The 12,723-nt window shown below is 40.9% G+C and overlaps 1 pseudogene; it reads right to left on the minus strand.

The window, feature by feature from the left end:
* Nucleotides 1–219: 219 nt before the first annotated feature.
* The window catches only part of LOC114695585, a 43,489-nt pseudogene continuing 30,985 nt past the window's right edge, over nt 220–12,723 (minus strand).

Below are 12,723 nucleotides of genomic sequence, written 5' to 3' on the forward strand. Positions count from 1 at the left end.
TGAATGATTCTTTATTTCGTTTTGGGTGTTTTTTGTTTTTTTTGTTTTGTTTTGTTTTGCTGCAAATGGGGTCAGAGGAGGCGTGACAGGGAGCTTGCTCGAGTTTATGCGTCGCCATCCACAGTTGTTCCTAGCCACTGAATTTTATACCACCGCACATAAAGAACTGTTACCCCCAGTTATGTAAGAAATAGAGGCCAATGTTTTCTGAACCCGTTCTTACCTGTACTGACAGACAAAGGGTGTGCGGGAACTGGGCTGAGAACTGGCTGCTTTCCCAAACTGAAACTGTCCAAATGGTACTTCCTGATGAGTCATGGAGAGTGCATGGGCAGGGTACTCTTGTGTCATTACCAAGGTTACTGAAGCACTCTGCTGTTGCAACATAGTTTCAGTGGGATTTATTTGTTCTATACAGAGACAGATGTGTTAGCTGCAGCTTCAAACTGAAGGCCCTTAAAAGGCTAGTCTGCTTACAAATTTATATATATTCCCTTGATCTGAAATTCCTGTCACAAATACATTTGAGAGGTACACGTCTTCTAAATAAATGGTTTTTATTTCTCCAAGCAATAGGGTTACAGATTAGCTAACTGACTCATTAGCAGGGTTAGTCACCTGATCAATAATTAATCACATCCCTGTTCATCCAGGAGAGCACAAGCATCTGCCAGATGAATGAAAAGTGGCATTTATTATAAGAATTGAATAAGGCTTTGTGTATACAGCAATTGGAACTTAGAAGGTGCTAAACAATAGTCATCCTCATTATAATTAAAACTAGGAACATCTGGAATAGGTGAATATTCGATTTCTAAGGCATTCTAAAAGATATCTTTATGATCTTCTTCCTGAATCTATGTGTAATTGTGAAGAGCATGAGGCACATTACTGCCACATATACCCTTGTAGATCAAGCAGGTCTTTCAAAAATCCCGGGCATTTTTTATCCTATCATCTCTAGCCCACAAAACTACGCACTGTGAGATATACACAGTGATCAGTCTTGGAGAAGGAGAAGAAAGCAACAACAACAGCAAAAATAAAAACACGCACTGTGAGATACGCACAGTGACCTCAGATCAGTCTTGGGGAAGAAGAAAGCAAAACTAGCCAATAGCCTTTAAGAGGCAAGCATACTCTCTTTTCTAGTTTCTTCAGGTATTTAGAAATGTAAGAGTAATTCTATGTAGGCTACTAAATGGAATCTATTTCCTATGAGAGACACAATATAGATCCTTATGGAAAATGAGTGAACCCAAATCCTTCTCTGCACATTTGGTGCCAGATACCCTGTAAAGGAGTTGGCAGAAGGATAGGTTATCTTGACCCAGGGATCTTGCTTTGGCCGATGACTCAACAGTGAGTCTAAGTTCCCCCACTGTGAAGTGTGAATGGTGGTCACCTTATCCCCTTCACCAACTGCTGTGAAAATCAATTGAGAAAACACAGGAACTTATTCAAACATATTTACAAAACAAGCTCTTTCAGGGACTCTATCAGACACAGGGGACAAAAACTTAGGAGGTGCAGTCCCATCTGCCTCAGGTAGGGTAGGTTTACTTATAATATGTACACTGTGATGAAAATGTACCAGAAACCCACTTAGGCATTCGATTAGGGCTGATAGAAGACAGGTCACCCAAGATTTTAATTTTAAGTAGAGTGTCATATGAGTTTGCATATATAATTATACCTTAACTCATGTAAGAATATTTTAACATTTCTTTTTTCCTTCACTGTGGAGCGACTGATTGGAGGTCTGAGCTCTATTTTTTCATCAACTCTACCTAGAACACACCATATATACTTCCCAGTAATTACAGTTTTCTTAAAGTAGAATGGTTTAGAAAGCAGTTAAACTTGTGAAGACACGCAGAGAATCCTGTGGTTTAGGGAGGACACCCAGAAACTGTATCATTTAAGCTGGACCATGGGCAGTTCAACAGGTCAAAGAGGAAGGTATGTACCCAGGGTTGGTAGAGTGGAGGCTTCCAAGGCACAGGAACCTGTATGTGAAAACCAGAGAAGGGGCTGGAGAGATGCCTCAGCAGTTTAGGGACATGTACTCCTGTGCAGAGGACCTGAGTTAGATCCCAGCACCCATACTGGGTGGCTCACTTCCAGTGACTCCAGATCCAGGGTCATTTGGGTCTTCTGTCTTCCTTGACATATACACATGTGCACACAACCACACACAATCAGACATGCATTGTGTGTGTGTGTGTGTGTGTGTGTGTGTGTGTGTGTGCGCACATGTGTAACTTTTAAAACATAAATCTTGTCTTAAAAATCAGAGAAGGGCAAATTGTAAAAAATAAACTTTAGCCTTACTTTCCTAATGCCTGCTGAAAAAGAGGATTTCAAAAGCAAGTTTCTTGAGACCTGGACAGATACCATTCTGCCCACTGTGTCCAGCCTTTGGCTGTATCACAACCTTTCCTAAGCTCCCTAGATACTCAGCTCATCTTTATGCTACCTGTTTAACAGTTCTCAGCAGGCTTCACCTACTGAACCTCTACTCTCTTACTGACCAGGGTGGGGACATCCAAGAATGCCAGCATGACCACGCTTCTATAACAGGACTGAGACTGACTCCAGTGATGCCTGGCTGTGAATGTGGAAGGCTCATTTGCCCACAGCAAAGCAAAGTGCAGGTGGAAATAAACTTCTGCTACTCACCCTGCTGAAAGCTGAGATTGCAAAAGGGGTGTCTCCTGGTCCTGGTAAATGAGGCTGGCTTTGGCCGGCACACCTTTCGGGTACCATTCCTTACCTTATGTCTTACTTCTTGGACATTCTCAGATGCTACCTGTCCACCTACAGTGTCTGTGCCTTGATTCTACCATCCCTCAGTCTGATAATTACATGCTTGCTTTTCACTCTCACAGCATATTTCTGGAGCCTCTGATAGAATGGATCTTTCATTTTGCCTGGAGCATCTATTTGCACATGCAAGAAAATTCATTTCATGTTTTATGTTCAGTATTCCTACCTGCTCCAAACAGCACCTTCCATAATACAGTTGGCAGTTTCACATTCACCGAAGAAAGGACAGTTTGGAGGTGAAGAAAAATATGGCTACAGTCTTGAAACATGCTTCCAGAAACAACGGAAAGCTTTGGGAAAATAATTTGAAGAGGGAAAGGGCTAGGCGGATAGCTCGGGCAAGCACAGAGAACTTCAGTTTGGTACACACCCAACTCAGAACCCATGTTTTTTTTTTTTTTTTTTTTTTTTTTTTTTTTTTTTTTTTTTTTTTTTTTTTTAAAAAAAAGCCTGGCATGGCAGTGCATGCTTATAATCCTCCTGCTTGGAAGGCAGAGACATGCAGATCCCCAGGGCTTGCTAACCAGTCAGCCTCTCCAACTAGCAAGTTTCCAGGCAATGAGAGACTTGGTCTCAAATGAAAAGATGGATAATGCCCAAGCAATGACATCTCAGGTTCTCTTCTGGCACATGAACACGTGTGCAAATGCACACACCTGAACATGTACATACATGAACACACACATACACACACACACACACACACACGAATTTAGAGGTGTTTTTGCACAGATATTAGAGGGGCTAAAACAGAAACTTCGAGGAATGGTTGGAAGAACTGAGATATTTATCACGTAGAGAGGACTTAGGGTGGTCAACCCCTGCATCACACACTGTAGGAAGAGTCACAGCAGCTTTGTGACTCTGCTGGGGCTGAAACTACGGGGAGCTGCAATACTTTGTCTAATTTATGTTCACAGATTGCCCAATATAAGAGTCTTTTCTTCATCTGCAGCAGTTTTACCACAGTAAAGACAGTGTGATCAACAATATGCTATAGATCATTGGAATTTCATTTTGCAACTATATTAAAATAAAAGTTGGCTAATGTCTGGTCCATCGCTATGTGACTGAATTTCATATAAACATTAGCTGGTATGACACTGTCTTTCAAAGATCTTCTGGAGTGTCATTCCTGCTCTGCTGTGAATACCTCTGCTTGCTCTTCATGGATGTGTGTGCTCCATATACACACTTGTGTTTAAGGGTTATAAGTTTAAGGGTTATGATGAGGCTTTCTCCACAGGTTTGGTGGTCCATCCTGAGAGTGTCATTGGCCTAAGGCAGTAATTTTCAACCTTCCTAATTCTGTGACCCTTCAATACAGTTCCTCATGTTATGGTGACCCCCAACAATGAAATTGTGTTTTTTTTAATTTATAATTTAATTTAATTTTACATATCAGCCACAGATTCAGCCCCCTCCCCCGCCTTCCCCTCAGCCCACCCCTTATTCCCATCTCCTCCAGGGCAAAGACTCCCTTGAGGATTCAGTTCAACCTGGTAGATTCAGTCCAGGCAGGTCCAGTCCCCTCCTCCCAGCCTGAGCCAAGTGTCCCTGTATAAGCCCCAGGTTTCAAACAGCCAACTCATGCACTGAGTACAGGACCCGATCTTACTGCCTGGATGCCTCCCAAACAGATCAAGCTAATTAACTGTCTCACTTATCCAGAGGGCCTGATCCTGTTGGGGGCTCCTCAGCTATTGGTTTATAGTTCATGTGTTTCCATTCATTTGGCTATTTGTCCCGGTGCTTTTTCCAACCTTAGTCTCAACAATTCTCTCTCATACAAACCCTCCTCTTTCTCACCAACTGGACTCCCGGAGCCCCACCTGGGGCCTGGCCGTGGATCTCTGCATCCAGATCCCTCAGTTGTTGGATGGGGTTTCTAGCACAACAATTAGGGTGTTTGGCCATCCTATCATCAGAGTAAGTCAGTTTGGGCTGTCTCTTGACCATTGCCAGTAGTCTATTGTGGGGGTATCTTTGTGGATTTCTGTGGGCCTCTCTAGCACTTTGGTTTTTCCTATTCTCATGTGGTCTTCTTTTACCATGGTCTTTTATTCCTTGTTCTCCCTCTCTGTTCTTGATCCAGCTGGGATCTCCCGCTCCCCTAAGCTCTCTTTCCCTCGACCCTTGCCCTTCATTACTCCCACTCATGTCCATGTTGTTCATGCAGATCTCATCCATTTCTCTGTCATGTTGCTACTTCATAACTGTAATTTTGTTATTGTTATGAATGATAATGTAACTATCTGACAAACAAGACATCTTGTATGCAACCCCAAAGGGGTCATGATCCACAGGTTGAGAACCATCCATCTTAAGGCAAAGGAAAGACAATAAATATTGCATACATACCCAGGACAACAACAATGGCCCCCAAGAACCTGTCTATCCATTTGAAAGAGAAGGATGCTTAATCTTTTAGGAAAATAGAGAAATAGGTAACATCATTAGTTTACTAGTTGGGTATTAGCAGTCTTGGAGAACATTAGAGATGGACTTTTCCTCTTAATTAACAGCTTATAAAACCAAACATTGATCTGGACTTGGTGACATATACCTTTAATCCTAGTACTCTGAAGGCAGAGGCAGGAAAATCTCTGTGGTTTAAGACTAGCCTGATCTACATAAAGAGTCCTAGGCTAACCACGGCTATATAGTAAGACCCTACATGAAATTAATAAATAAACAAATCCAAAGACTGGGACTGTGGGACTCTACATAATTGCTGGTTGAGTCATATCTGTATCTGTGATTCTGAAAAGGGACCCAGCATCCTGAACTTCTCCAAAGGTCATTGGTTGACAACTATCTAAATCTAGTTCCAGGAGCTCTACATTTCAAACATCAATCTAGTAGGAGGCTTTCTGATTTAAAAAAAAAATGCACTCCACTTCCTCATTTTGTAAGACAGTCTAACTGGGTTTGTCAGTCACCTGGACAGGACAAAATACTGCCCCTTGGGATATCTGCCTGTTCCAGAGACTTTAGAAATGGTACAGAAGATACCTAAAATACCAGTTGATACACAGTTTCTTAGGCCACTGCCCACTGTCACTTCTTGAGCATGACCCACTTTGCTCTCTAGTGAGCTCTGTTTGTCTTCTATACTGTGTATCTCCTCTGAATTCTGTTCATGGAGATCATAAGGAGTGCAAGCTCCGGGGAGCTCAGAGTAAAAGCCTGGTGACAAGGTCGCCTTTAGTTGAAAATTCAAATAGCCCACGTTGCACCTACCAAATATGCATTACAAAAAAATCAAACACAATACAAAACAAAATGCATTAAGAACATCATCAGTGTGAAGACACTTTTCACATAGTGATCCGTTCCTCTTAAAGAGTCATAGCTTGTGGAAAATGCAATTTTGCTATTACAACAAGAGGGTGAAACCTAGGCTCATGTGTGTGTGTGTGTGTGTGTGTGTGTGTGTGTGTGTGTGTGTGTGCACAGTGCCGGTGTGCATGCTGCAGAGTGTCTGTTTGTGGACTGTATCTTATCAAAAGACAAAACCACATAGCAGCAAATAGAATGGATTGATTCTCTGGTTAGACAAGCACAGAGGAAAATCATTTGTGTGAACATTTGTCCCTGGCCTCAGGCAGATCTACAGCTTGTCTGTAAGAAATAGAAGTGGGAAGGATGAGAAGCAGGAGGGGGGATTATTTTCCCCACTTCCGTAGGGTGTTGACCTCACCCTTCCCTTGAATGGGTGAGTCTGTAGTTGTGCCAGCATTCATGATTCCCTTCAATCTGGGTTATACAGAGAACCACAGCTATTTTCCATAGACTGAGACCCTAGCTGAGGAGTATTCCACCATAACAACTTTTCCCTGTAGCTCCTTTCATAAAAACAGGACCTGGAACTAGATGTAAGAACAAACACTTTTTTGGTCTTCCTTATCCTTCATGGTCACACCAAGGACAGGAAAAGTATGTGTTATTCCCTCTGACACACACACACTTTAAAGGACTGTACTTGCTCTCTGTGTGATTTGCTGAATGGCTTGGGCTCTGATAGCAATGAAATTTGACATTTTGGAATTATTCATTTGATTGCAAGTAGGTCTATATTATTAGATGAAGATCTGAACAATGGTCATGGAAACAAAACAAACGCCCTTCTGAAACCCAAAGCACCCTGGAGTGATTAAATTAAAACAAAGGACAATTAGTTGAGATTCCTTCTTGATTCAATTTGAATTTTCCTAGTGTGGAATGTTGTTCATAAATGTTTTAAGACACACTTTAATGCACATTTTTACCAATTTGAGTGCATGACTAATTTTTTTCTTTGAATTTCACTTTTTAAAGATAGTAAAATTGAACCTGTTCTGCTCAGATTTCAAGGGGTATTAGCTCTCTGCTCACATCTTCTGTCTGGTCTTGTGAGAGTGGTCCATTGTGCCTCAGCACAGCGGTTTCTTTGCCACACTGAATCTTAGACACTAAAGACAGCCTCTCTTCAATGGGGTTACTACAGAGGGGAAAAAGAGATTTCAGTGCCTCATAGAAGGGACGATCTAATCCTCTTTGCTGGTACATCTGCTGTGGCGGTTCTGCTCTGCGAATCAAAAGGCATCCCATTAATTAAAGTTCCCTTTCCTTTCATTTTTATTCAGTTTGTGAAATGTGACCAGTATTCAGCAAAAAAGAAAAAAAAAGTTTCAGGCCACTTTATTCACAAATTCCCCCTGAAGGGTGTGCACTGGGATTTGTTGCCTGATTTCCGCTTACTGTCCCCCCCCCCTCCCCTGCCATTTGATGGAAGGAGCCCTTCTCCTCTGGCAGAGTGCAATACATTCAGAGGGCTTTACAAAACAAAGCTTTGAGCTCTGAGTCAGCAACAAACTCATCTTTGTTCGTGTGGTTCTGCTCAGGAAAGAAGGCCAATTTTATGCAGGTTTCTATGGCTAGCCTCACAAAGGCATCTCTCTGTGTGCGAGCTCTCTGGCAGGGACAGCGGACTCTGAGATCATCGCTTTCAGTAGCCGGCAGCTGCGATGAGGATGAGAGAAAGACAATCATAAACTGGTTTATAGAGTGATTTTCCTGGGGAGACTGAAATATAAATTCATTCGCAGGTTAGCAGTTCAGTAAAGGCAGCCTCTGGCCTGCACGCATGTGCACAGCTCAAGGCCTCCTCTACGGTTTCCTGTAGCCTTAGCCCCAAACACCCTTTGATTGGATATTCACATCATTTGTCTTGAAGAGGAAGTGAAACTCATTTGCATTTTCCCTGGTTTCCCTGGAAATTCGCAGGAATTCCTCTCCTTCATTTAATGGCATTTGGCTTGTTTGGGATTGCATTAAATTATAATATCACAGTGTGTCTCCGGGCCATGAACATTTGTTGAACAATATAGTGCAGGTGCCATAAGATTCCAAAGTGGACCACCTGGAGGTGGTTTAAGACTTCTGAGATGCACAATAAACTTTTAGAAGGAACAAAATAGTTCCTGAGGCAAACATTTAAAAACCTACAACATGAAAACATGACCATTTGTCATGAGGCTTTAGGAGATGGAGGACTGTATAGACTCTATAAAGCAATCTGTGCTCAAATTTATTCAAGAATGCTTCAAAAGGTTCATGCATGTTCTGAAATTAAAATTCTCAGATTATTAAAATCTCGATAGGAACTGCTGGACTTAAGCTTCTTATCATTGCAGAACATCACCAAATCTGAAACACGCTAAGAAGGTACACTCTTTCACTCTCTCCACTTTCAATAGAGTAACTCTGGGCTTTTCCTCCACAGCTCCTACTTGGAGGAAATTCTGAACATGGCTGAGAGTCAGTACAGAATACGCATCGAAGGCACCAAAAACTCAGGCTATCCTGGATGTCAATGTACTCTGGAGAGAAAAAAAGAAACATATTTGGTTTGGGGTGAGTGTATAAAATATTTATGATCAGAAGCTATCTGGAAAGCATCTACTCATAAATCAATTACAATGTCAAAGAAGAAGAATATCCATTACTGTTTTGTAGCTAGGAAACCTTTGGAGCCTCCAGGTATAGACACATAGTTTATGATTCTCCTTTCAGAATCCTATTGCTGTGGATATCACTCTATATAAATAAAACACTGATGGCCAGTGACCAGGCAGGAAGTATAGGCGGGACAAGGAGAGAGGAGAATTGGGGAAATAGGAAGAAGGGAGAGACACTGTAGCCACCACCAGGACAAGCAGCATGTAAAGACGCCAGTAAGCCACCAGCTACGTGACAAGGTATAGATTTATAAAACTGGGTTAATTTAAGATATAAGAACAGTTAGCAAGAACCCTGCCATCGCCATACAGTTTATAAGTAATATAAGTGTCTGAGTGATTATTTTATACATGGATTGTGGGACTGCGGGGCTTGGGGAACCTGGAGAGAAGCCCTCCAGCAACAAATGGCACCCAATGGCTCGAGTTTCCACCTTAAACCTGAGAATATTTAATAACCAATTCTAAACAGAGCCAAAACCAGGTTCCTGCTTCTTGTCTCATACGGGCAGCTAGACGCCACAAAATGTGGGTTTGAACACTGGCGGGTTCCTGGCGTGTGCGTTTGACCAACAGTATGGCGGTAATGAGGTGTCTGCCAGCGGCACATTACGCTGTGTGGTAGATTTAGTCTTTACTAGTATTAAAAAAAAAAAAAAAAGAGGTTTCTGGGCTACATGCTGCTTTGATAAAAGCATAGACCTACTATTTCTGAGACTTGTTGACTCCCAGAGCTAAAAAAACATGTTGAAAAGCTGAAGGGGGCGGAGCCATCAGCCACAGCGCCGTTTCAGGCTTAGAAGGCTACAGTCAATAAGACTGATTCAGATGAAATAGTTTATAATACATGTAAAAATGTACGTAGGCTTAAAAGACAAAAAAATACCATTATATGAACAAATACTATCTAAAAATAAATTGTTTTAAAAAAAACACTAAAGGTAATAAGCCACGTAAAAATGGCTATCACATAGAAAATCTAGATTATGTTGTCTTTGATATTTTTAACTAAACAAAAACATTTGATTGTAAAAGCTGTTCAGTTATGCCAAAACGTAAATTTTAAAGGTACCTTGACTTCAAAATTTGGATATAAGGATATGTTACTTCGAAAAAGAGGTTCTGCTTTTGTTTCCACATAAAGCCAGAGGCTATGGATTTGTTCCAGATTAAGATAAATCAGGTTTGACCAGCCAAGACCCCCTGAAAGATCTCCGATGACACCATAGCCCAGATGATCCAACATCCAGAATGGTTTCAAGTCAACTGGTTCACACAATACAGCCTCAAGGACTACCCCATAGGCCTAAAATTTTCTTTGCGTCCCCATAAGATACAGCGCCCCCCTCCAGCAGGAAGTAGTAAGAGATGCTACGCCCAAATTCCCAAATATACCAAGCTGGCTTTAGAGGTGGAATTGGCTCACTCCCCATCTAAACCCAGACATATTGCTTTAAAAAAAAAATGGTTAAGAGATTCTTCTGTCCCAAATCAGAAGAGCCCTCTGGTGTGGGACAGAGAAAAACCAATATTTTTATTTAAAACAGGTTGATTATAAATGTGATCTCTTTCTAAAAAAGAAAAGGGGATATGATATAGATATATAGGAGGATATAGAGATGATAAGATAAAAGGGTAGATTAATAAACCTACTTTTGAAGAACAACTTGTTTAAAAGGTTTTACATTGGTATAGATTTTAGTTTATGTTTAAAATGTTTTACATTGGTATAAATTTTAGTTTATTGATACAAACTTGAAGCTAATTTTGTTATACTGTATATATACATATATATTTCTATTCTTGTTTGAGGTATTATGTTTATGTAACTCGTTTAAATTTGTAATGGATAATTAAAAATAGATTAATAATTAGTCATCTATGATAATCTTATTTGTAGCCATGTTAGTTAAGTCTTTTACGTATACATAGATATATTTCAGAGAGATAGGTAATCTTCAAACACTTCATAGACCTAGATAATATGACATTTAAATAACTTAGAATTCTGTTGACGTGAGACACAATTGCTCCTGGCTGCACCAATTTGTTCCCGAGAGAATGTTGGGCTTCTAAGACATTTCCATTTGGAAGTTTGTCTTCTTGGCACAAAATGGCCTATTGGGCAAAGAACTGCCCTTGCCTTGATGGCTGACAGTACAAATGCAATGCTGTCCTTTCTGGACAAGCGGGACACAAGGAAAGCGATCACTGTACTCTGCCAAGACAGGGTAAGATGGTCTTTCAGAATTCCTGCTTCTGAAAATGGTCTGTCAGATATTCTAGGTCTGTAGCCAATTTGAATGCACCAACAATGCTGAGAAACATTAGGTGACTGTCCAGGCTGCCAACTGTCTTGGTCTACTCTTGCAAGATTCCCAAAAGTTGCTTGCATCCATCTATCATTTCTCAGGTACCATTATAGCCTTCTGAGGTCTTTGATGTGGTTGAATACTAGATAGTTGTAATTTCTTCAGTTATGATAAAAGATAAGTTAGATATAAAACCTTAAACTCACAAATATAAGATAGATAGGACATCTTTAATATTATAACTATAATTCTTGCTCGATAATTGTTTTGTTATATGTAATTTTACCATGTTAAAGTTAAAACCTTCCTTTTTAAAAAAAGAAGAAAAGGGGAAGTGCTGTGGATATCACTCTATATAAATAAAACACTGATGGCCAGTGACCAGACAGGAAGTATAGGTGGGACAAGGAGAGAGAAGAATTGGGGAAACAGGAAGAAGGAGGAGAGACACTGCAGCCACCACCAGGACAAGCAGCATGTAAAGATGCCAGTAAGCCAGCAGCCTTGTGGCAAGGTATAGATTTATAAAAATGGGTTAATTTAAAATATAAGAACAGTTAGCAAGAAGCCTGCCACAGCCATACAGTTTATAAGTAATATAAGCGTCTGAGTGGTTATTTTATACGTGGATTGTGGGACTGCGGGGTTTGGTGGAAGCTGGAGAGAAGCTCTCCAGCAACATCCTTTAGAGCTGAAAGGGGCAGCTAGAAGTTATTTTTTTCTAGAAAGCATTAACTCCTCCTTTGGGTAAACAAAGGAATCAAAAGCAGCATGAAGTTAGGAATCTCTGTCTTAATTTTCTTTTTGTCTGTCTCCTTTGCTTTGGCTGAAAGCACAGCTATAAGTCATTGTCCTTACCCTTTCCTCTCAAGCCATCTTGGGTTCCTAAAAGAACAAAACTTGGCATATCAGACCACCCTCAAACAAGGATACCCAGGAACGTAAATGCTTAAGGATGAGATTGAATTCAAGTGACGACCATGATACAAACTTTTTCAATTCACATTGCAGACTCAGAATGGAAACACTGATTGAGCACCACACACCAGTATGACAGCCTATGTGTATCTCTTGGCCCAGTTTTTCCTCCACTTAAGCCTAAAACCTCATGTCAGTAACCTGAAAATGGATTTGTGGTTCCTAGAGCCAACTAGATCGGTGGTTCTCAACCTGTGGGTCACGACCCTTTTGGGAAACCATATCAGATGTCCTACATATCAGATATTTACATTACGATTCATAACAGTAGGGAAATTACAGTTATGAAGTAGCAATGCAATAATCTTATGGTTGAGGGTCACCACAACATGAGGAATGGTATTAAAGGGTCACAGCATTAGGAAGGTTGAGAACCCCTGCTCTGGATAAACCACTGCCAGACTGAATAAACTCCTTGTCTGCTTTACATCATTATTTGTCTCTTTCTCACCATGCTAAGGAGAGGTGACTAAGGTTAGCCTTCTGGGACTGCTGGACCTTTGGCTTTTGCCTTCCATGAGCAGATAGGAGATGAGAAGCCTGTGCTGCTCAGTTACCTAGCCTAAGTTACCACACTACTCTTTCTCAATTCATGGCTACCA

Source organism: Peromyscus leucopus, chromosome 3, assembly GCF_004664715.2.
Source record: "Peromyscus leucopus breed LL Stock chromosome 3, UCI_PerLeu_2.1, whole genome shotgun sequence".
NCBI lineage: Eukaryota > Metazoa > Chordata > Mammalia > Rodentia > Cricetidae > Peromyscus > Peromyscus leucopus.